The sequence below is a fragment of the Canis lupus genome, chromosome 23, assembly GCF_003254725.2.
Source record: "Canis lupus dingo isolate Sandy chromosome 23, ASM325472v2, whole genome shotgun sequence".
In the NCBI taxonomy this organism is placed as follows: domain Eukaryota; kingdom Metazoa; phylum Chordata; class Mammalia; order Carnivora; family Canidae; genus Canis; species Canis lupus.
This window is the reverse complement of record NC_064265.1, coordinates 22983150-23005768: the sequence shown is the minus strand read 5'-3', so window position 1 is coordinate 23005768 and position 22619 is coordinate 22983150. Positions and strand designations below refer to the sequence as shown.

The 22619-nt window shown below is 39.0% G+C and overlaps 1 long non-coding RNA gene across 1 annotated transcript; it reads right to left on the bottom strand.

Moving 5' to 3' along the window:
- Positions 1 to 927: 927 nt before the first annotated feature.
- LOC112661101 (uncharacterized) lies at positions 928 to 22273 on the bottom strand. The gene is made up of 3 exons (XR_003137427.1): positions 22197 to 22273; positions 9600 to 10114; positions 928 to 1632 (listed from the first exon to the last, which is right to left on the bottom strand). It is a non-coding gene; the product is annotated as an uncharacterized LOC112661101 (long non-coding RNA).
- Between the last annotated feature and the right edge of the window lie 346 nt (positions 22274 to 22619).

Below are 22619 nucleotides of genomic sequence, written 5' to 3'. Positions count from 1 at the left end.
ACTAAACCATATAGGATGTTAAGGTGCATATGTCCTTGTCTGAATTTTATGAGTCACCAGCGGTGCTTCATTGATTATTTCTAAGAAGTAGAGGTGTTTATAGTCCAATCTGGTTGTGAATAGTAAGCCAAATAGTAATGACTTGCTTATTAATAGAAAATGGAAAGATTGTCTTTGATCTTTGAGGCCATGAATAGCTTGCAAATAATACTGTTAAAGGTGAGCAATGTGCTTACCTTTTAAAATATTTTCCATTTTAAAAGTGCTTTGAAATTCTTTTTGAAAGATGGAAAATTATTCTTTTAATTACAAGTTAAATAAAACCCAATTGATATTGCAGCCAGGACTAGTTTTTCAGTATCATAATCAGATTTGGCAAAGACACCCCCCCCCCCCCCATTTTTGATCAGGACATTAATCTGTGTGTGTGGGGATCCCTGGGTGGCGCAGCGGTTTAGTGCCTGCCTTTGGCCCAGGGCGTGATCCTGGAGACCCCGGATCGAATCCCACGTCGGGCTCCCGGTGCATGGAGCCTGCTTCTCCCTCTGCCTGTGTCTCTGCCTCTCTCTCTCTCTCTCTCTCTCTCTGTGTGACTATCATAAATAAAAAAAATTAAAAAAAAATCTGTGTGTGTGTCTGTATGTGTGGTGACAGTGGAGGTTTATAGTCTTGAATGATGCTCTTGCATCACTAAAATAGCAACTCATCTGTTAGATAGAAGTAGATTTTAGTCTATGGATTTCATACCCCAAACACTTGGAAATGAGAAAGCTAAATAATTCTTATCCTATTTCCTTTATTGAAAAGGAACCCCTCCCCCCCCAAAAAAGGAAAAGGAAAATCCCTTAAGTCTGAATGCCTCTGTAACTAAAACTGTTTGTTAATTGTGATAAGCATAAGTGGATGAAGATTATTAAACTGATAACCTCATTGAATCCATTTATTTTTGCAGAAAAGTTATACACATTTGTGTCAGAGTGGGTCATTTTTAGGCCATCGGGAGTCTGCTATTCTAGTGCTGGCCCAGCTAAAGCTAGGTGTCCTTGAATGACAGCTGCTAAAAATTCAATCAATAAGTGGTGTCCAAATGTCAGAGAGAAGCAGGGACAGGTGGAGACAGTGTGCAGGATTTGATTCTGGGCAGTCAGAGTTTAAGTTTGACTTAGAAAAGAAATAAGTCAGCATCTTTAATCCCCAAACGTTATACACCATCTAGTCAGTAGACTTAGCAAAGGTCAAGCAATCAATATGGTTGGCATTAGCAGAGATAGGTTATGGGAGACGGTTTTACTCCTTGAAATTGTTTTTTACATTCCAATGTAGAAAGAGGTAGGCAGACTGTCAGGTGGAGTAAAACAAAAACAAAAACAAAAACAAAAAAAAACTTGTATGACACTGAAATGAGCAAATCATTGGTCAAAGGCTAAATTAAGAGATTCAGTGAAATTGGGAAGTAATGGAGGGATCCCAGATGGCTTCCTCATTTGTCTTTGTTAAGGGTTTAATATTTTGAATGTGCACCTATCCTTTGGGAAAAATTGGGCTGCCTGATATATCATCAATCCAGCAAGATGGAAATACCAGGAGAAGCATGGTATGGTACAGCATGTTGTTGCTCCAATTTGACTTAAACTAGAAAAAAAAGAAAAAACAAGAGTAAGGTTTTGCCCTTGTTATTTGCAAGATCACTTGGAACATGGTAAAGACAGTGAAAATATTAGATTCTCCTGTTAAATTACATTTATAGATTTACAAACTGAGGGGAGAGGGGGTAATATATTTTCCATTCACATATTATTTCTAAATAGGTAGCAGAACAGTTATGGAATAGAAAAAGATGAATAAGAAACTGAGAAGGAAGGAAAAGTGACTTGGTTAAAAACCTAGTCATCTGAGAACTGATAAGTCATTTATGAACATATTCAAATAAGAGAACTCATCAAGGCCATTCAAAAGTCAAAAGCCAAATTCCTTCTTACAAAAAAAATTCAGATAGTATGTGTGTTTTGATTTTCACCCAGAAAAACTGCTATTGCAATTGATCAAGAAATTAACCTATGACAGTCTAATTTTTAAAATCTTATTTCATCACATGTTTCTAGAATTAAAAAAATTAGATGTATATTTTTCAACCAGAGGTTGTGAGATAGTAGGAGACAAAATCAGAGACATTTTCCTGCTTTTTCTTTAGTTCTAAATTGCTCTAGAATGAAGTTGGGACCAGGTATCAATGAGGAATTGATGGCTTTAAGTGCTCATTTATGTTAGATCCAAAGGCTCTGATATAATATCTTCTGTTAGCTGGGGTGTTCTAGATTTCACAGGTAGAAAAGTTATCCCCAAAGTTTAATAATTTACTTTTATTCAATCTTACCAGGACAATCTAGAGAGCACTCTTATAGGTTCATCAGTTGAGAAGAGTATATGTGAAGAAAGTGTATGCTGGAAATGTGGAGTGTTACCTAGCAGGTTTTATTGATTTTCTGAGCCTGTAGTAGATTTGTCATGGCTTCAAGTCTTTTTTTTTTTTTAATTAATTAATTAATTAATTAATTATTTATTTATTTATTTATTTATGATAGTCACAGAGAGAGAGAGAGAGGCAGAGACACAGGCAGAGGGAGAAGCAGGCTCCATGCACCGGGAGCCTGACGTGGGATTCGATCCCGGGTCTCCAGGATCACGCCCTGGGCCAAAGGCCAGGCGCCAAACCACTGCGCCACCCAGGGATCCCTGGCTTCAAGTCTTTAACCCATCCCTATAAGTACACCTTTTGCCCTAAGACTGCATTTCCTCCAATGCAGAGAATCTACTTGCCTTGAATCTGGACAGGTTCTGGGAATTGCTTTGGCCAGTGGAATGCAGTAGAAGTGACAGCATGCTATATCTGAGCCTGCATCTATAAAGGTGTTGTTTCCCCTTTGTTCACTTGCTGAGACCACTGCCATGAGAAAAATACTGGCCTCTGGCTGGGTGATGAGAGACACAGTCTCATCAGCCCCAGACTTATGAAAGAGCCCAGATGATACCAACAGCAAGACTGTTCTGGTTGACAACCCTAGATGCCAGATCAATACATGCTCAATGCTGTATGCCCTTGATGTTTTGTGATTGTTATGCAAGACTATGGTGGTAAGAGATAAATGATACAGGGCACAAATTTCCAGATAGACTGAAAGTAGGAAGTTCTGATTAACCCTTCATGGAACCCTTGATGCTTTATTAAAATAACAGGAAGACCTTGAAGTAATGGGCTGGCTTAGCCCAATCACCTCCTGAGAGTCATTTATCTAACTGAGTTGATTTGACCTGGGGTCCAAGGTTTCAGCCCTCTGTCTGCTAATATCAGTATGCAGATGGATTTGTGTCCCTCTGAATCTGAAAGACAGGTGTCTAGAAATTATCAAGTTAATGCTCACACAAGACCTCCTTGCATCTGCATTCTCAAAATTTAAGCAAGGACCTTAGAAATGGCTTAATAATGGCCACTGACTTATCTGTACTTGCAATCAAGGCAGAATGAGCAAATTTTCCAGTAGAATATATTTTGGGAATTTAAATACATGTTCTTTTTTTTTCTCCAGGCCTATATCTGGTATATATGGAATTAATCAGTGTGCCATCCTTTAGAGACCACCATTACATTGTCTTCTGGCTTTTACTTCCATGAAAGCCAGAAGAGGTTTTTGTGCAAGCCCCAGGGGTTTTTGAAGCTCAGAGGGACAGGCTTTTACCTCTGAAGAGAAGGGGAATTTGATTGAAAATAGAGGCTACTTATGATTCATTCAGAGGAATTTTCCCTCTCCATCATCTTATTTGCCTAGTGATTTGATCCTATGTGGCTCTTCAGAGCCCACTGTGAGATGATTTGCTTCAGCTGCACTGGATCTTTTTCAAATATTTTCCAAGGACAAACACCCTCCCTACAGGTTTCCTCAGCTGTAGTGATTGTCTTGTCTGGGGATTGTATTCTGATTAATTTAACTTTAGCTTCCTTACTGCTTCAGTGGATTCCAAATTTGTCATGGTTTAAAAAAAAAATTCTCTGGGGAAGTTTCATAAACGAAGTTGGTGAGAACAGGGCTTAGGATTTATTCTGCTGAGCAACCTTTAGAATGTGGTGGGGGTACTGAGAAGTACAGAGAAGAAGAATGGAAGGAATGCCAAATCCTTCCTGATACATGTTCATAGGTCAGGCATAATTCAGTTCTGCAGAAATTTCAGTGATCATTGTTCTGTATAGAGGTGCTCCATCCAATTGAGTAGAAAGCAGTGAGAAGCATGAGATATGTGACTGCAGCCAGCAGGGGGCGGAAGCATCACGGCCAAATGCCACAACCTCTATGGAAGTTGCCTGTGCCAAGTATTGCACACTGTTCTGGAGGCCAGCTTGTTCTGAACTCCATGCAAGCCTTTCTTTTTGTAAGATCTTTGCTTTCACTAAGTCTCTTCTGCTGACAGAATAGGCAGTAGAGTCAGTATGTCTGGATTTGAAACCTGGCTGCTCCACTTGTTAGCTTTGTCATCTCTATGTACCTCAGTGTTTCTTATCTGAGAAATGGGAAAGGACAATTGTTGTGGAGATGTGAGGATGATTGAGCTAACTTATATAAGCATTTGGAATAGTGCCTGGCAGTTATTAAATATAAGATCAATATTAGCTAATAATAGTATAGCCTTTCTCTTTGCTTTCCTCCCTCCTTCCTCCCAAGTCTGATGTAAAAATAAGTAAATGTAGCAATAGGTTATGGAGGTTGATTTCTCTTCATTCTTCAATACTCATCCCAAGAGCACAAAATCAACTCAGTGGCATTTCTGCCAAAAATGCTTATGCTAAATCTAATAATGAGAAAATATCAGACAAAACCAAATTGAGGGACATTCTACTCCATAACTAGATTGCTTCAAAAATGACAAGGTCAAGAAAGACAAAGAAACTGTTCCAGACTGTAGGGTACTAAACAGATGTGACCCCAAATGCAGCACATGAGTTAGGAATTTATTTTGCTATAAAGTATATGTTGGGATGATTGGAGAAACTTGAATAAAGAATGTAGGTAAGACAGTGGTATTAGATCAGTATGAATCTCCTGATTTTGCTAATTGTAGGCTGCGGAAGAGGATGTCCCTGCTTTTAGAAAACATACATTGAAGTATTTAAGAGTAAAGGGGGCATAATTTCCATAAGTTACTCTCAAATGGCTTTAAAAATGTGTATTTGTATATACATGTATTATATATGAGAGAGCATATTTGGCATAACATTTAGTACATCTGGATGAAGGGTGTATGGGAATCCTTTTTACCATTCCTGCAACTTTTTTGTAAGCCTGAAACTGTATGAAAATACAAAAAAAAAAAAAAAAAGAAAAGAAAAGAAAAAGAAAAAACAAAAGTAAAAATAAAATCTCTCATCTTAGGTGCTTTCTTCTCCAAGAAACTTTTCTGATGTTCCCCTGTCCCAGGGAGCTTAGGTGAGGTAGATGCTCCTGCTCTGTGTATCCTTGACCTGTGACCTATCTCTCTGCCATAACAGTCATTACATTGTAACTGCCTGTTTATGTCATTCACTGTGAGCCCAGCCCAGAGGCAGGGATCCTGTTTTATCATTCACCTTTGTATCACCTGAGCTTTGCTAATACCTGGCACAGAGAGGAAACTCATTATGGATTTGCTGAGTGATAACATAGAACTTGGCCTTATGTACAAGGTTTGATTTTCTAGGGGCTTGTTGTGAATTTTAGGCTTGCTTTTTAGGTTTCATAATAGTAGGGATGTGGTGCTGGTTTGAGACTTGGCACATCTAGTCAGGAAGCCAAGTTCTGTCATAGTGTGCATGAGGGAGAGTCTCTTCAGTTTATTTATACTTAGCTGTGATTCTCTAGCTTGGAGATGCTGTGAAGGTAGAATTGGAACTCTCTGAAAGAAAGCTAAATAATCAGTGAACTCTCTTTGTCTAGGCATTCAATCTGAGGGAATGCCACTGTATATGGTCAAAGTCAAGCGTGTTTAGTATTAAGGAAACATATTTTTTTCTTAAAATGTAGCCCCTAAATGCAAACCATGATTTCATGTGGTGTGCAATGAGGAAACAGAATCTGAGCTGGGTGCAGAACTGACTGTAAGGGCATTAGTGAGAAACATGTGTTTGTATGTGTGTGTGTTTCCTACTCATTCCCCTTTTATGGGCAATGTTTGGGATTTTTAAAGGTAGCTTTGTTTATATATAATGAGCTGATGTTAAAATGTAATGTCCTAAAGATGCACCTCATTCCTTTATTTGATTTCCTATTAATTTACTCACTGAAGAATGTCATTGTGGTCACCATTTCACTACTATTCTTATCTAATATTAACTTTCAAGCTAGGTAATTTTGCTATTTGACAAAGAAAACAATACAATAGATAATAAAATCCAGTGTTTTTATCTTTACTAGAAGCCATAGAAGCCTATCTGGAAAAAGTTCAAAAGTGTGCACGCGACTCTAGAGAAGAAACTCAACTAGAGACTGTAAGAAATGTAAAGCCAAGCCAGGTTTTGTGCTGAGGTTCTTTATAAAGAACTCGGGCTATAGTGTACATCATCTTTAGAAATCTCCATGAGGAAGAAAAATTGGATGTAGGGGCACTGGTCAGTATGAATAAATGAGGAAAAACACTAACTCCCAACACCTGAAAGATAATTCCCTTCTACATCCCACCAATCAGAGATTCATTTGGAATAACAGGTTCTTCTAAAAACTGCTAAGCAAGTTAAGGTGCCTACCACCTATATTTTAGTGTGAATTTGTTTAATCAGGCATCTTGATTGCATTTCCTCTAACATCTAGCTAGGAAGGTGCAATAGTGGTCTTGGTTGGAGGGAATTGGAGGAGGAGGAAAGAGCAATTTTAGAGGAGGAAATAGTTTGGTAAAGGTACTGACCAGGGGGGAAAGTGCTGAAGTGAGATTCTTAGAAGATGTGTAGATAGTATCTTAGCTCTTGGAGTCTGGGGAAAAGAGGCAGGAAGAGGAGCAGAAGTGGTCGAGGCTCCAGAAAGAAAAGGATGAAGTAGCCAAAACAGGTGCTTACTACAGAGCTATGGTGGTAGGAATCCTGCTTAGCATGTCACCAAATAACATGTAAGTCATGGTGCTGTAATTGTCTGTCTTGAAGAATTACCTGGCTTGTTTCTCTTAAAGAATGAACTGTCATACACATCAATGTTTGTCTTATAATAAAGTATACCTATGTTGCTGATCAGTGAACACTTAATTAAACATATAATATTCCTGACAACTTTGCCATGCCTCTTGATACTTGTCAGGGATCTTACCACCTGGAACTTAATTTCTCAACAAAGTTTGTAGAGTATTTGGACAAAACTAACTTCCACTGAACTTTAAAAATAAAATGAACAAATTCCAGAGCAACCAACTGAATAATTCTGTTATATGAGCCATCACTATAAATGGCTCATTTATCTAAATGGCATTCAATCTCACATGGGCATTCAAGATTTTTAAGACAGACAATGGTTATTTCTCCAAACCCTAAAAATCCCATAAGATAGGGGCAGCAGGCAGAAAGCTTTCATTCTTGTCAAAATCAATCTTGACTTCAGGATATCGCAGTGACTATGTGCCACTGTCACATTCTTGTCCACTCAGGCAAAATACTTTTGGTCCATTTAATGTCATTCTAGAACTATGAGCCTTTTCAGTATAAAACCAACAGTTGAAGATTAGGAAAGGTCAGAGTTCAAAATTAGGGAAGAGGGGTGCCTGGCTGGCTTAGTAGGTAGAGTATGGGATTCTTGATCTTGGGGTTGAACCTCACATTGGGTGTAGAGATTACTCAGAAGTGAAATCTTAAAAAAAATTGCAAATTAGAAAGAAAGAAACCAAGAAATGGAACTTGAACTTGCTGAGGGCTTTGTGAGGAGGGAGGGAAAGGGAGAAAGTGTAGGGAATGAATAATAGGGCAGGGCACATATTCTTGCAGATTTCCTAGTTATTTGTCATCTGCTCTCAGATTTTCTGTGATAAGTCTCCCAGGATAACTTGGAAGAGGACGTATATTCTTTTGGGGGAGAAATAAAGGCATAAGTAAGAATGGTTAAAAAAAAAAAGCTGGTAAATACATTTATGGCCCAGTCCAATCCACCTGCCCTGCCATTGCCTTTATTTGGGCAAACATCTTCTCTCCTCTGGGCAGTTATGATCATCCTGGAACTGCTCCTGTTGCCTCAGCCTGAGCCTTCAGAGTCATCTCATACTCTACTATAGGGGAATTTTTCTCAAATGCAAGTGTTATTGTTTGACAGCCCTGCTTAAAAGCTTTCAGTGACTTTATATTTTCTGTGGAATTTATCTCCAGGTTTACAGCATTAAGAACCTTCGTATTCTATTCCTCCTACATTATCTCTTATGACTTCCCTTTATTAATTCTAGCTTCACAGAGTTTTTATAATTTATATCTGAGCTTTCCTATATATGCCTGACAAACTGCTACTCTACTTTTCAGAGGCAAGATCAGAATTTTTTTTTCTCTTTGGAAGCACCCTCCTCAGGCCCCACCTCCTAACTCCAAGAAGTCGAAGTGAATGTATTCATTAATGTTGCCACTCTACCTAGCATACATATCTAATTGCATTTTTAAAATAACCAATTGCAATTGTTTTTGTACTTACCTCCCATGCTAGATTTTGACCGTCTTCAAGGTTAATATCTAATTTATTTATTTTTGTAGATGTAACACATGGCACGTAATAAGTGCTTAACAATTGTCTATTGGATCAATGAATGATGTGTTCATACTTGAATCCTGGCATTATTTGGTAGCTCAGTAAGTAAAAACCAAGGACTGTTTGCCAAGAGGCAGCCCAGCACTGGGCTGGGTCCCCTATGGGGGTTAGGAAGTTAGGAAACAGTGGTTGAAGAGAAGGATTTGGGTCAATGCAAATGTGGGTTCATTTTTTAGGGGACAATAAGCAGTAGCTGGTGAGAGTGTCATCTTACTGAATATTCATGATATTATGGAAAAGTATTGCTTGCTTAAGTAATGTGAATGAGAAATATATCATAGTATAGGTGGCCATGTACAAGTTTAGATTGGGATGAAATAGATGGAAATAGGATTAGATTAACATGAATTGGTTGGCAAGTGCCTTTTGTGGTCAGTAAGGTATGTGAAGCTGCAGGTGTGGTAAAGAGCAATGGGTTCTATGGTTCTGATATTCTGTCAACTATATTGAGAGAAAGATGAGTGGCTTCTGGGATAGGTTTGTGCAGAGAACAAAGACTGTGATCTTATTATCTTTTAATGTCTGTATGTCTGTTCTTGCTTATTTAACTCTCTTTTAGAAAATCTCCTTTTTGACTGGAGTCAGACTAAAAAGTAGACAGCTTCTGTCTACTTGGTAATCTGTTCCTGGCAATTTTTTTTTTTTTTTTGGCTTCCTTCATTCTCTTGGCCAGAAGTTTAGCCTATTCTGTAGCCTCTTCCTTATTTTCTTAGTATGCTGTTTCCTCAAAGCAACATATTGTTGTTTGTTGTTGGAGGACATGGGACATGACAAGATGCCGAGTCTTGGCTGCTTTGGTTCTAGGTTACTCACCTTTTTTATTTAGGAGCTTTCTCACAACATACTAGTAGGCATCATCTTCTTTAGAGAGACTGAAGAGTTTGTGGATTCTCCTAGCTCTTTTGGACTCCCCGTGAGAAGGCGTAGTAGTATCAGTAAGCCCAGGAAGGTCCTTCTCCCCTTTTTCACAATGACCAAGTTGAGAGCACTGAGACTGGCATCCACAAGGCAACCCTGAACAGCTCTGCACTTTCTTTCTCCGGTCCTCCCTGGTCTGTAGCAGGAACACCCCTCACTCAGCAGCAGGTGGACACGACTGTGGGTCAGGACCTCCTGCTTCATGGGGAATCCTTGTCTGTCATCAGCACCACTGATTTGGACCACGTAACCCTTCTATTCTTCACTCAGAGGAGCATCAGCAGCGTCTGTGGCCATACACTTCTCATAAAAGGTATGAAGTTTGAGTTCATCGTCTACTTCAATGAGTTTCTGGCAGCCAGTAGCTGGGTAAAAGATGTTCAGCTTCATCTTGAAGCAGCCTACTGCCTCTGAGGTACCAGAAAAAAGAACAATTGTGATCCTATGTTTTACTGCATCAGGGCTCTCCTCCCCCAAATAAGAGGAACCTTCCCACTCTATGCAGTAATGCCTCAGTGATGAGGAGCAATAAAGATTCATGAATTCTCTATTTATTGGTGCTGTAGCAGCTGCTACAGTTAGAGGCTCATAGCTTGGTACCTCAGCTGTATATAACTTTCTGACCCAGTGTGTAGCTCTTTTAAAAAATATTTTATAATGAAAATTTTCAAGCACACAAAATAGATTTTACCCAAGTACTACCCATGACCTAGTTTTAACAAATACCAACATTTTGTGGTCCTTTAATGACCTATTTTAAAGCAAATTCTAGACTCATATTGCTTCAGATATCAGTATATCATTATGCATCTCTGATAAGGATATTAAAAATAATATACTACCAAGCCATTATCACATTCAGGGTTGCTTTTAGTATGTGTGAGGGACTGCCTGTCTTCCTTTCACCTCATCCCACTGCTTTATCTGCTGTGCATACTGCTCGCCATTATGCCTGAGCCATTGTCTTTCTGAGAGAAGAACCAGCCATTGTACCCATTCTCCTTGTGTTAGCAGTCTTTCATTTGCAAAATACCATCTGTGACAAATGAAGTTTCCAAGCTCATACCTGATACTTGAATTAGCAAAAAGATATATTTAATCTGTAAACCAATATAGCACTTTTTCACATCACACTTCTTCCTGATATGTGAAAAGAGTTCATTTAAAAAAATCAGATAGTGTATTTAAAGATCTTAGGCGAGGAAAGAACCTGGATAGATGGTAGGGAATTTCAATTTAGCAGAACTTCTGTTTTGATTTTTAGTTCAGAAGCCAGAGTTTTGAGATTTATATCTTAAGCCATTAAAGGACACTTTTAGAAGTTTTAGAAGTGATGTTTAGGATAATAATAATAATCACTTTTATAATTTATTTTTTCCTAGGAAAGCTGGTGGGAATGAATCCCTTGGTACTTTTAACTTATTGAAAGTGTAGTCTGGAGTTTCTAGACTAGACCACAAGCTTCAATAGAACAGATATCTAATTATCTTCTACCCTGCAGGGTTCATTGCACCTAGTATATAGTGAGTTCTAAGCATAGTAAGTTCCCAGTGAATATATGTTGAATGGACAAATAAAGATAATGTGCAGTTTTTCCTCCCTTTAAGATGTCCTATTAATGAGGTTGAGATCTAGCAAGATTTATGAACTATTCCTTTCCCTCCAGCAGAAGCCACAGATGTTGACTGTCCTGTACTCCTGACTCATCTCCTCCCTGGTCTTTGGTTTGGATTATATCTTTCTTTCACAGCTTCTCTGGGATGCTGCTGCCATCAGTTATTAGCACATGACTGCCCCAGCATCTGTTCTTTCTTACTGAATACAGAACTGGGAGAGAAAGACAGGAACTTTACTATTTACACTATATCACACCAGCTTACCTTTAGAGAGTGATAATGTGGGTTCCAAGAGGGAGAAAGAGAATGAAGTGGGTAGAGATTTTTGAGTTGTTTATATTAAGATTGAGATTAAGCAGCAACCGCAAATGAGAGTAATGGTTATGTGCCGCAGTGTCCTCCTGAGTTTTTAAGATTGGAGGGCATCATTTACTGTAATATCAAAAATGAAGTGTTCCTCACATGGGGACTTTTTTTTACTTTTTAGAGAAAAATTGCTCTCATTTGTGGGTAACATGTAGGGTAGAAATGAAGAAGTCTGTTAGTTTCAGTGATTGCATCTAGCTTAGTTTCTCTTGCATTTCTAGGATTGTAGCCTTTGTTAGTAAAACGCACACAAAGGTGTTTATGCAGACGAGCACCTGCCAATTCAGATCATTTGGCTTTTTTTCCTGGAGGTGTGGGAAGAGGGGTTAATGGGTGACTGGGTAAGAATGGCTTTTATTTTTATTCATTTTTTTATTTTTATTTTTTTAATAATAAATTTATTTTTTATTGGTGTTCAATTTGTCAACATACAGAATAACACCCAGTGCTCATCCCGTCAAGTGCCCCCCTCAGTGTCCGTCACCCATTCACCCCTATCCCCTGCCCTCCTCCCCTTCCACCACCCCTAGTTCATTTCCCAGAGTTAGGAGTCTTCATGTTCTGTCTCCCTTTCTGATATTTCCTACCCATTTCTTCTCCCTTCCCTTCTATTCCCTTTCACTATTATTTATATTCCCCAAATGAATGAGTCCATCGAAAGATGAATGGATAAAGAAGATGTGGTTTATGTATACAATGGAATATTACTCAGCCATTAGAAATGACAAATACCTACCATTTGCTTCAACGTGGATGGAACTGGAGGGAATGGCTTTTAAAGAAGATCTATTAACTGTAAATTTTGGAGAAATGAATCATGACTGTTGTTTTACTTCATTTACACAAATTTACAAATAATATGTGGTTTCAGGCAAGCAGGCACCTGAATGAATGAATGAATGAATGAATGAGGAACATGTGATTCCCAGCTTTGGCATCATACCTTTTTTAGAATCTTGATCTTTACTAATTTCAAGTTACTGCTTTAATAACTGTAATAGTTACTGGTTTAAGTCTGTTAACTAGGGTACACTGATTGCAATGACCAGTAGACTTCAAATATATAATGGTTCAGATGTAATAGAAGCTTATTTTTTGATCATGTAATAGTAGTGGGAATGTGAACAAGTCACTATCATTCAGGAACTCAGGCTAACAGCGGCTCTGCCATGTAGAGGCTTCCAAATGGCTCCAGTTTTTCCTTCTTTTTTCTTTCTAGTTAGTTTGTTTAGGAAAAGAGCAGATTTGTAGTGGGATACATAATTTCTCCTTGTAATCCATTGTTTAGAATTCAGTTACATGGTCACATCTAACTTCAAAGGAGTCTGAATAATGTAGCTGTTTAACCTAGGCTCTCTAGAAAATAGAATCTGAGGCAAGGACTAAGTGCAGATGTTTTATTTGAGATATACAAGTCCTAGGACAGCAAGAGTGGGAGAAAAGGGAAATAAAGGATGGTAAGCAGTGAGTGGAAGGTAACATGCAGGCTATTACTTTTTAAAGGAGCTGAAGGGGATAGCAGGTCACTTAGCAGGTTGGCCACTTGGCCAGGCTGCATGGTGAAACATGATTCAGAACATTCCGTTGGAAGGAGAAAGGAGAGAGAATTTATCTGCCTGGTTCGTTTCCATCTCTTGCTTCTTACTGGTCAAAATTTGGCTCATAGTTTGCTCCTCAGCACTACTGGTTTGCACCATCCAACATCTTCAGCAGCTTCTCAGAAGTCAAAATAAATGATCTTCAGTGTGGCATTTCATCTGAATCTGAGTTAGAAAGAGGCAGGAGAAGACAAGCATGCGAGTGTGGCTGGTTGGCCTCAAGTAGCAAAAATTCTGAGTATGTTGGTTGTGGTGGCAGCTGTCTGGAGGATAAGGGAAGCCAATACAATCTGTAAATTGCAAAAAGGTGTCTTACAGTCTGCCCCTTGCACCATTGAGATCCATTTATGCCCTCTAATTATATGTGGTTCACGAACAAAAATATGGGAACAACATTTTTCTGTTATTTGTAAAACAAGAGGACATCTTCCTGGAAAGTAGAGGTACAAGTTCAGTCAATAAGAGTAACTTTCAAGGTGCATTTTCGTAGAAGAGACAAAGCGGGAAGTCAGTAGAAAGCTACTACAGACCCTGCTTTTGTAGTTTATCCTGGGCTATAACTGAGATCTATCTTTTCTCTCCTCCACATTCCATTATAGATTTCCTCACCCTCTACAAGTACTTCCACTGGTATGCCTGCGTAGTTGGGTGACCTTCATTCTGAGGATTTTAAGCCCTTTGTTGCCCTGCGTTATTGGATAATGGTTGTTACTATTGGTCAATGATGGTTAGTACTGGATATGAAAATACTGAGGTGTCTTAATGAGCATTTGCAGTCTTAGACATTGTGTAGAAGCAACCCTAAGGTCTTATGGCTACCGAGGTTGATTTGCCTTAGCCAGTACTTAACTCCTTTTTGCAATTGCCATGTCATGGAGAGTTCAAACTGTACCAGTGGTAGGTGTGGCTTCTCTTTCAGTGGAACCATCATTGCATCCCTTGGCAAGTGTTCTTCTGGGAATTAGAATCTGTAACCCCACAGAGCCTTAGGTTGCAGAATTGAAAACAAATGCCACAAGTGGGCTATTTGGTGTGATAAGAGGGGACACTCTCATTCCTCTTTGTTCTTGGACTTTTGTATTCAAATTATTGGAGACATAGTATCACATGTCAAGTTTTGGTGTAGCTATGGAGGTCACAGTGTCAAATCTTCAGTGAATTGTTCCTGAGCTGGCACCTTAGTGGAGCCTTTAACACATCATTCCACTATTCTTTGGCTTGGCTGCTTCTGAGTGATAAACTCATTTGTTAGAAAGGCATGGATGATCTTAAAAATATACTTTTTTAGTCAACAACAAAATGAAAACACAAAAGAGGTGTGTCGATAATAATGCCAGCTCCTGAGGTGGAGCTCAATTCCAGAAGCCCAAGATCATGACCTGGAACTGAAGGCAGCAGCTTAACTGACTAAGCTACCCACGTGCCCCTAAAATAATCTTTTAAATGAAAGAAAGGGGTTCATCTTTTAAAAATTCAGAGTGGATTTTTCGTTGCAAATTAGATTAGTTTCAAGGTTGCAAGTGGCTTTGTTTATCTTTTGCCAGAATATATAGTAGAATTGTGTGTGTGTGTGTGTGTGTTTTGTCCCTGGAAGTAAATTTTCCAAGGAGAAACATGGGAAACATTCATCTTTAGGCAATAATTACTTTCTAGTCCTTCAGGGCTTATTTGAGCCTCACCTTCTCCAGCAAGCCTTTCCTAAATTCTTTAGTTTATGGCAAGCTTGTCTTCTCTTAATTCGCACAGAAACTATTTCCCATCTTTTTGTTATTTTTACTGCAAAACAAGTTTTACAAGATCACAATATAATAAATGGAAGGAGAAAAAAACTCTTAAAATCTTGTCATTTCAACAAATTAAACCAATTTCATTTTTCAAAATTACATTCAGCATTTGTATGCATATATAATTTATATGACATTGGATATTTTTGTGATCATAGTATAGATATATATTTGTGGTCATTTCCTCATTTGGCAATGCAGGATCACTTTATCAAGTTGTTACATGATTTTCATAATTTTATTTTAAATAGCATCGTTCATTACCTTTTGGATATTTTATAGGAATATTGCAATTAACATGTCTGAGTGAACTCAGCTTTTCCTTTCAAATTCATGCAATTTTAGGCAGAAAAAGTCTTCAACTTCTCCCTCTCATTGTTATCCACTACTTCCATTCAGTTGAAAAGTCTAGTTTTTCTACTGCCTAAATATTTCATAATTATAAACTCTTTTTTCCTACCTTATCATTGGCTTAGGCTTCTTGAGGCTTACCAGTCTAATTGTAATAAGCTAGTATGGTTACTACTAGAATGTGGCTACAAGGTTTTTAGTCAGTCCTCCTTATGGGTGTACAAGTAATCTTTCTAAAATAAAAATGTGATGCTATTACTTCTCTGCTTAAAAACATTCAGTAATTTTCCTTTGTCAGAACTTAAAACTGGGGTTATTTTGCACAAAAATGTAGATTTCTGGTTCATCATGGGGGGTTGGATATCTGGCCACAGTGGGTCTGCATTCCAGCATGTCACCAGAAGGCTGAAGCCGAGTGGAGGCTGTTTCTACCGACAGGGCATATGCTCTCCAACCTGACATGGAAGTTAATCTCAATCTGGCCTGGCTCTTAAGGGCTTTTGAGTGTGAGACCCTTACTGTCCAGGCTAAAGCCTGAATTCCTTTGAATGGCACATAATGTTCTTCATCATAGGCCCTGTGGAGTTCTTTAACCTTTTCATTATATTCATCAGAAAATAGACAGTGGCTCCCACATGCACCTTAGAATGCCCTCCTTCTTTCCCCACCATTGTCATGTCTAGTAGAAGCTCTTTTTCTCCCTTCCAGACATAGCTGCCTCACTATCTCCTTTACAGAACTCTTGATTTCTAAAACCTACAGGGTGGCAGAATGATCTAAAAAGGAATTTTACTTCTCATCCCATTCTATGTCTAGTTAGGAGACAGGGCAAGATGCTTTCTCTTGTTGCTGCCTCCTTGCTCCTTCTCATGCCCCTATGTGTCTGGGTCTCTTCCCTGACTTCCATATTCCCAATCCTTTCTTGTTTAATTCTGCAGATGTTTATAGGAGGGCTGTTGAAGGCACTGGATGCTCAAGGGGATGAGTGAGGGTTCCTGCAATGGTAGGGCTTATATCCCTGTGAGACAAGTGCTCGTGGTGGCACCGTGAGCAAATGCAGTGAAAGGTGATTTGCTTACATTTAAAACGATTTCATAACAGAATGGTGGAATCATGTATTCTTCATAACTCTGTCTTATACCTTCTTCTCATCTTTACATTCCCTTCTTTGCCTCTCTGATATTTCATCTTAGAATGTGACAGTCAGTTGTCTGGTTTTGAATCAGACCCCGTTATTTATCTGTGACATTGGTCAGGACCACTTACATTTTCCATGCCTGTTTCTTCCTCTTCAAAATCAGAGAAATTTTAGTACCTACATTATGGGACAGTTGAGAAAATTCAACTGTTGAGATATCCATTTAAAATATTTAGCATTACAAAGAATAAGCATTCAATAAAAGTTAGCTATTGTTAATATCATTATTTAGTTACTCACATGCTCCCACATCATTTTCTGGGGACTTATAAGGCTATAATTATAATAATTCTAGCTAACATTAAGAGAGAGTCCAATGCACTGGTTAATTATGCATGCTCTGAAGCCAGACTGCTTGGGTTCAGATCTATCACATCCTGCTTTACAAGTATTATAAGCTATGTACCTTTTCCACATTTGTTCCCTCATCTTTAAAGTGGAGAGAATAATATTGTATATGATACAGGACTGTTGTGAAGATTAAATGGGTAAATATATATAAGATGCTTAACACAGTGGTACCTAGGAAGTGCTAAATATCTTTTGAATTACTTATTTTTATTGAGCTGTGCTAAGAGTTTCATACATGTTATCTGAGGTATCCTGAGATATCTTCTCAATGTAGAAGTATAATAGTAAGTCTTATTGTACAGATGAAGAGATAGAGATGTGGAGAATTTCAGTAGTTTGCTCAAGACACACACCTGTTAAACAAGAGAGCTAGAACTCAGAGCCAGTTAGTTCTGAGTCCAAAGCCTGTGCCCTTACTGTCACTGTCCTGAGTGTCAAACTCACACATTGACCTGGCTAGGAAGCATCTCCCAGAGGTTGTCTCATGTGCACTCATATCTGATGTCTCCAAAACCAACCTCATTATATTAGCTTCTGAGCCTGCTCCTTCCTCAGGCCCACTGTCTTTGTAAATGGGGCTCCCTACTTTCCAGCTGTGCAAGCCAAACACCTAGAGAGAATAATTATACTTGATTGTTCCTCTTCATCAACTACCAATACCTGTGGCTTCTTACTCTGAGAAGTCTCTTCTATTTGTCCATTTCTTTATGTTTTCATTGCTTGCACACTTTCTGAGTAAATGTAATTATGTAATTACCTTTCTGTGGAGCTATAGAATAGCTTAATGAGACACAGAATATTGCTTTTACCTGGTTTCCTTTTAAAGCACTCTCTATCTTCATTGGAAGAAATGATTGGGACAGAGGACCTCCCCTCATAAAAACCACTCCCCACACTAGAATCATATCACAGGTAAGGATATTAGGTGATACTAAGGTATGGTAGGACAAAGGGAAGTTATTTTTTTTTATGAGCATAAGGGAAAGAATTTGTGGTCAAATACCCAGTAGGGAAGAGGAGAGAGGATAGAAGAAGGGAAGAGAAGGATAGAGGAGTAGGGATGAATAACCAGAAGATGATAAGAAGATGAGGGCCAGGGAAAATTCATAGCATGGAGAGCCAACAAATATTTTTAAAATGCTATAGCTTATGTCTCCAGGGCTTAAAAAGAAAATGTTATCGCTTAATTGTGACTCTCATTTGCTTTGCTGTGAAGTAAATCCTTTTTTTTCCTCTACAAAAATTTTCAAAATCTTTTAAGAATTTGTGAGGGTGTATCTGTTTTTGGGCAAGTGAACGTAGCTTTGTGACTAGGTTAATGTAATATGTCACAGAGAAATCATGAGTCCAGAAGGTAGAGGTGGCCATGAGCAATAGGCCCCGTGAGAAGTTCCAGAAACTAGAGCAGAACTTTGCCCCCGTCCCGCCCCCGTCAGTGTTGGAATTGTTGAGAGCTCTAGACAATTAGTCCTAGCTCTCCAAAGAGACAAGGGATCTCCAGCTGACATCTGATTTACATTTACATCTACATAAAATTGGTGCTTCCTATGTGACAAAATGCTGTTCTGAGAGAACCAAGTAAATCTAGAGTTTCTTTTCTTCTTTGTGAAAATACAGGCAAATAATTGTTTTAATTTCAAGAGTCAACAAATCAGAAACTGATTTGGAAAGGACATTCCAACAACTTGGATTTTATTCACAGTTCTATCTCTTAACTGGGTTCCAAGGGGCTTGCCAATGGGAAGTAATTGAACTTCTCTGTGGCCTCATGTTTCTCATCAGTAAAATTCAGGAATTTAGGCTAATCATTGTTTCCTAAGCTTTGATCCGTGTAAGAGTAGTTATGGTAATTTCCACATTTCTGTCCATAGGTAGAATGACTATATGTCCAACTTATTTCATATAGGCCCAGTTTTTTCCTGTTTCCTGGTATAATTATTAATAGTGTCCCATTTCACTCTCAGATGTCCAGATGTGGATAATAACACCATAATTACCCCATTAATAAGAGTTCTTGAATAGAAAAATCTTAGGCTAAATGATTTTATTTATTTTTAAATTTCATTTATTTACTTATTTGAGAGAGAGAGAGAGAGAGCACAAGCAGTGGCAGAGGGAGAAGCAGTCTCCCGGCTAAGCAGAGAGCCTAGTGTGGGGCTTGATCCTAGGACTCTGGAATCATGACCTGAGCTAAAGGCAGACACTTAGCCAGCTAAGCCACCCAGGCACCCCAGGTTAAATAATTTTAAACAGGTGTCCTAACTGCAATATTTTGCAGATTTTAAAAATTTATTTATTCACGAGAGACATAGAAAGAGAGGCAGAGACCCAGGCAGAGGGAGAAGCAGGCTCCATGCAAGAAGCCCAATGTGGGAATTGATCCCAGATCCTGGGATCATGCCCTGAGCCAAAGGCAGCCGCTCAATCATTGACCTACCCAGGCATCCCAATTTTGCAGGTTCTTTAATATGCTAACATGTGTTATGATTCCCAAGAAGAGAGGGGTTACAGTTTCCAGGATCTTGGCTTTGGAACCCTTATTTTGCTTCTTCTGGGAATAAGTTAATGGAACTTATTTTGGAAAAATGTATTAAATCATCTTAATTCAATAAATACTTATCAACTTCTATGTGCCAAGCCTTGGAAAAGGCAATGGAGAAATAGTGATGGCTAGAAACTAATTTTGCCCCAAAGTAGTTTATAGTCTGAGCCATAAATGAGGTGATTGGTGGTAGGAATTAAGAGAGCACACAAAGAATTGCAATTCAAGGTCACATTCTAGTTTTAATATTTTACTATGATGCCAATTATAGACTGAGGTAAAAACAGGGAAAGTCCAAATCCTAAATGAGTGGTATAATCTATTAGCATTATGTCAAGTGAAGTTTTCTTCTTTATTTTTTTTAAAGATTTATTTATTTATTCATGAGAGACAGAGAGAGAGAGAGAGAGGCAGAGACATAGGCAGAGGGAGAAGCAGACTCCTCGCAGGGAACCCCATGTGGGACTTGATCCAGATCCTAGGATCACACCCTGAGTCAAAGGCAGCCACTCAGCCACTGAGACTCAGGTGTCCCTTCTTTCTTCTTTAAAGTTATTATTATTAATATTATTTTCTTGCTCTTGGGTTCTTATTTATTAGAACCCAGGAGCCCATCATCAGCCCTCCTCCTACTTCCAGAGGTGTGGCCCCAAAGGCCAGTAACTGGCCTCTCCAGAGCAAGCAGCCCAGAAGTTCTACTTGGGTCAAAGCAAACAAAACAGAAATGTTCTCTGGCAGGTAGATGGCTCCTCCCAAGCCTACAGATGTCAGCTCTGGTCTGAGTGCATATTCTCCCCAGGACTTACGGTTCACCAGCTCCATTCTAGCACTGCAAACTGCACCCCCACCACCACCCCCTGCCACCATTTAAGGACTTCCTTGTGCTTGGCCTGCCACTTGGCAGGGTCCTGGAGCCAGCAGAGGCTGTGAAGTCAGAGGAGGAGCCTGGGCCTGAATGAATGCCTTTCCTGCTGTGTCCTCCCAGGAGCCTAGCTGCTGAAATATTCCTGCTAGAACTTCTGGAAGTCTTCCTTAGTGAACACAGTGCCCTCAGCTGCCTTCTTCTTGGCCATAGCCTGGTCACAGGCCTTGTGGCCCCAGTTCTGGTACACAATTTGCTAGGCGACCAGCTCAGCCACCATACTTCTTAAACTTCAGGTTTACTCTGAGGTTGATTTGATACTCTCCCTTCAGGAACTCATCAAATACCAACTTGGGGACCTTTCCGTTAGCTAACTTCCATAGTTTCTGGGCTTGGGTCGCATTCACTTTCCTTGTGTGCTTCACCAGGCTGGCCTTGGCCTCACCTGGTTCCCAGGGTCTTGGCTGCCCCCGTAGCATCTAGTCCTGCTGCAGCTGGGCCAGTGACATGGCTATACTTAGCTCTGCTCACACGTCCACAAATTATTATTTTTAAAAATAATTTTGTCCTGAAATTAGCTTGGCTATTTTTGTTTTTAAAGATTTTATTTACTTATTCATGAGAAACAGAGAGGCCGAGACAGGAGAAGCAGGCTCCATGCAAGGATCCTGATATGGGACTCAATCCTGGGACTCTGAGATCATGCCCTGAGCTGAAGGCAGAAGCTCAACCACTGAGTCACCCAGGCATCCCAAATTATTATCATTCTTAATTCCAGTTAGTTAACAGAGTGTGATATTAGTTTCAGATGTACTATATAGTGCTTCAGCACTTCCACACATCACCTGGTACTTGTCACAAGTGTACTTCTTCATCTCCATCACCTATTTCATCTTTTCCCCCCACCCCCCCATCAGTTTGTTCTCTGTAGTTAAGAGCCTATTTCTTGGTTTGTCTCTCTCTGTTCTATTTTTCCTTTTTTCCTTTGCTCATTTATTTTGTTTCTTAAATTCCACGTATGAGTGAAATCATATGGCATTTGTCTTTCTCTGACTGATTTCGCTTAGCATGTTGCAAATGGCAAGACTTCTTTTGATGGCTGAATCATATTCCATTATATATATATTCAACTTCTTTATCCATTCATCTATGATGGACACTTGGCTGCTTCCATAATTTCGCTATTGTAAATAATGCTGCAATAAACACAAGGGAGCCTGTATCCCTAATTTAGTGTTTTTGTATTTTTTGGATAGATACCCAGTAGTGGGCTTATTGGATCATAGGGTAGTTCTATTTTTAATTTTTTGAGGAACCTCCATACTGTTTTCCACAGTGGCTGCTCCAGTTTGCATTCCCACCAATAGTACAAGAGGGTTCCTTTTTCTCCACGTCCTCACCAAAACTTGTTTAAGTGAAGGTTTTTTTAGACTCAATAATGAATGAATATGTTTGCTAAATCTTTCAGAATATTCATATAGTGCTCCAGAGAACCAGTATTTTCATGACTATGCAGACCATCTTATTTTAAGATTCGTAGTCTTAACAGTGTCCAGGAGGAGATGACTAGTAGGATTATTTGTAAAAATATGCTGGAAATACTACTTTATGGAAGGACCTTGTGAGTAAAGACTGAGATTACAGACTCGCCCAGAGCTTAATTTTCAATGGAATTATTATGGTTAACAATAGTTAGTACTTAGTGGTAAACATTCACGTGTTAATTTTTTCACATCTTTATTTATTCCTTACAACAATCAGATATTATTAGTGTTCCTTCTTTACAAAAGAAAAAGTGAAGCCCAGACAGGTTGAATAACTTACTGAAGTTTGCACAGCAGAACCAGGATTTATACTTAGGCAGTTTTCTCCAGAGCCTGCATCCTTCTTCACCACTAAATGGCAACAGGTATGTGTGTGGCTGACTGTGTGTGGGTTTCAGTGACCTCACCATAGTAGCCTGAAATTGGCTACGGTGAGAGTATTTACACCAGGGAGATCAGTACAAATTGTAGTCACCCACCTCTTCCCTCAAGCTTATTGTTAAACACCTATGAGCACAGTAGGTGTTGGAGACACATTTGGAATGTAATACTTTCAAGATCCTTGCTAGAATCCATGTCAGATCAACACTTCAATCCCAGAATGCATCTAGCAGTGTTTTCAAAATGAGTTATGAATCAGTGACTTTTTTTTCCTGTTTCAAACACTACTTGATAATTTAGGTAGAAAGGTAAAGGAAACAAT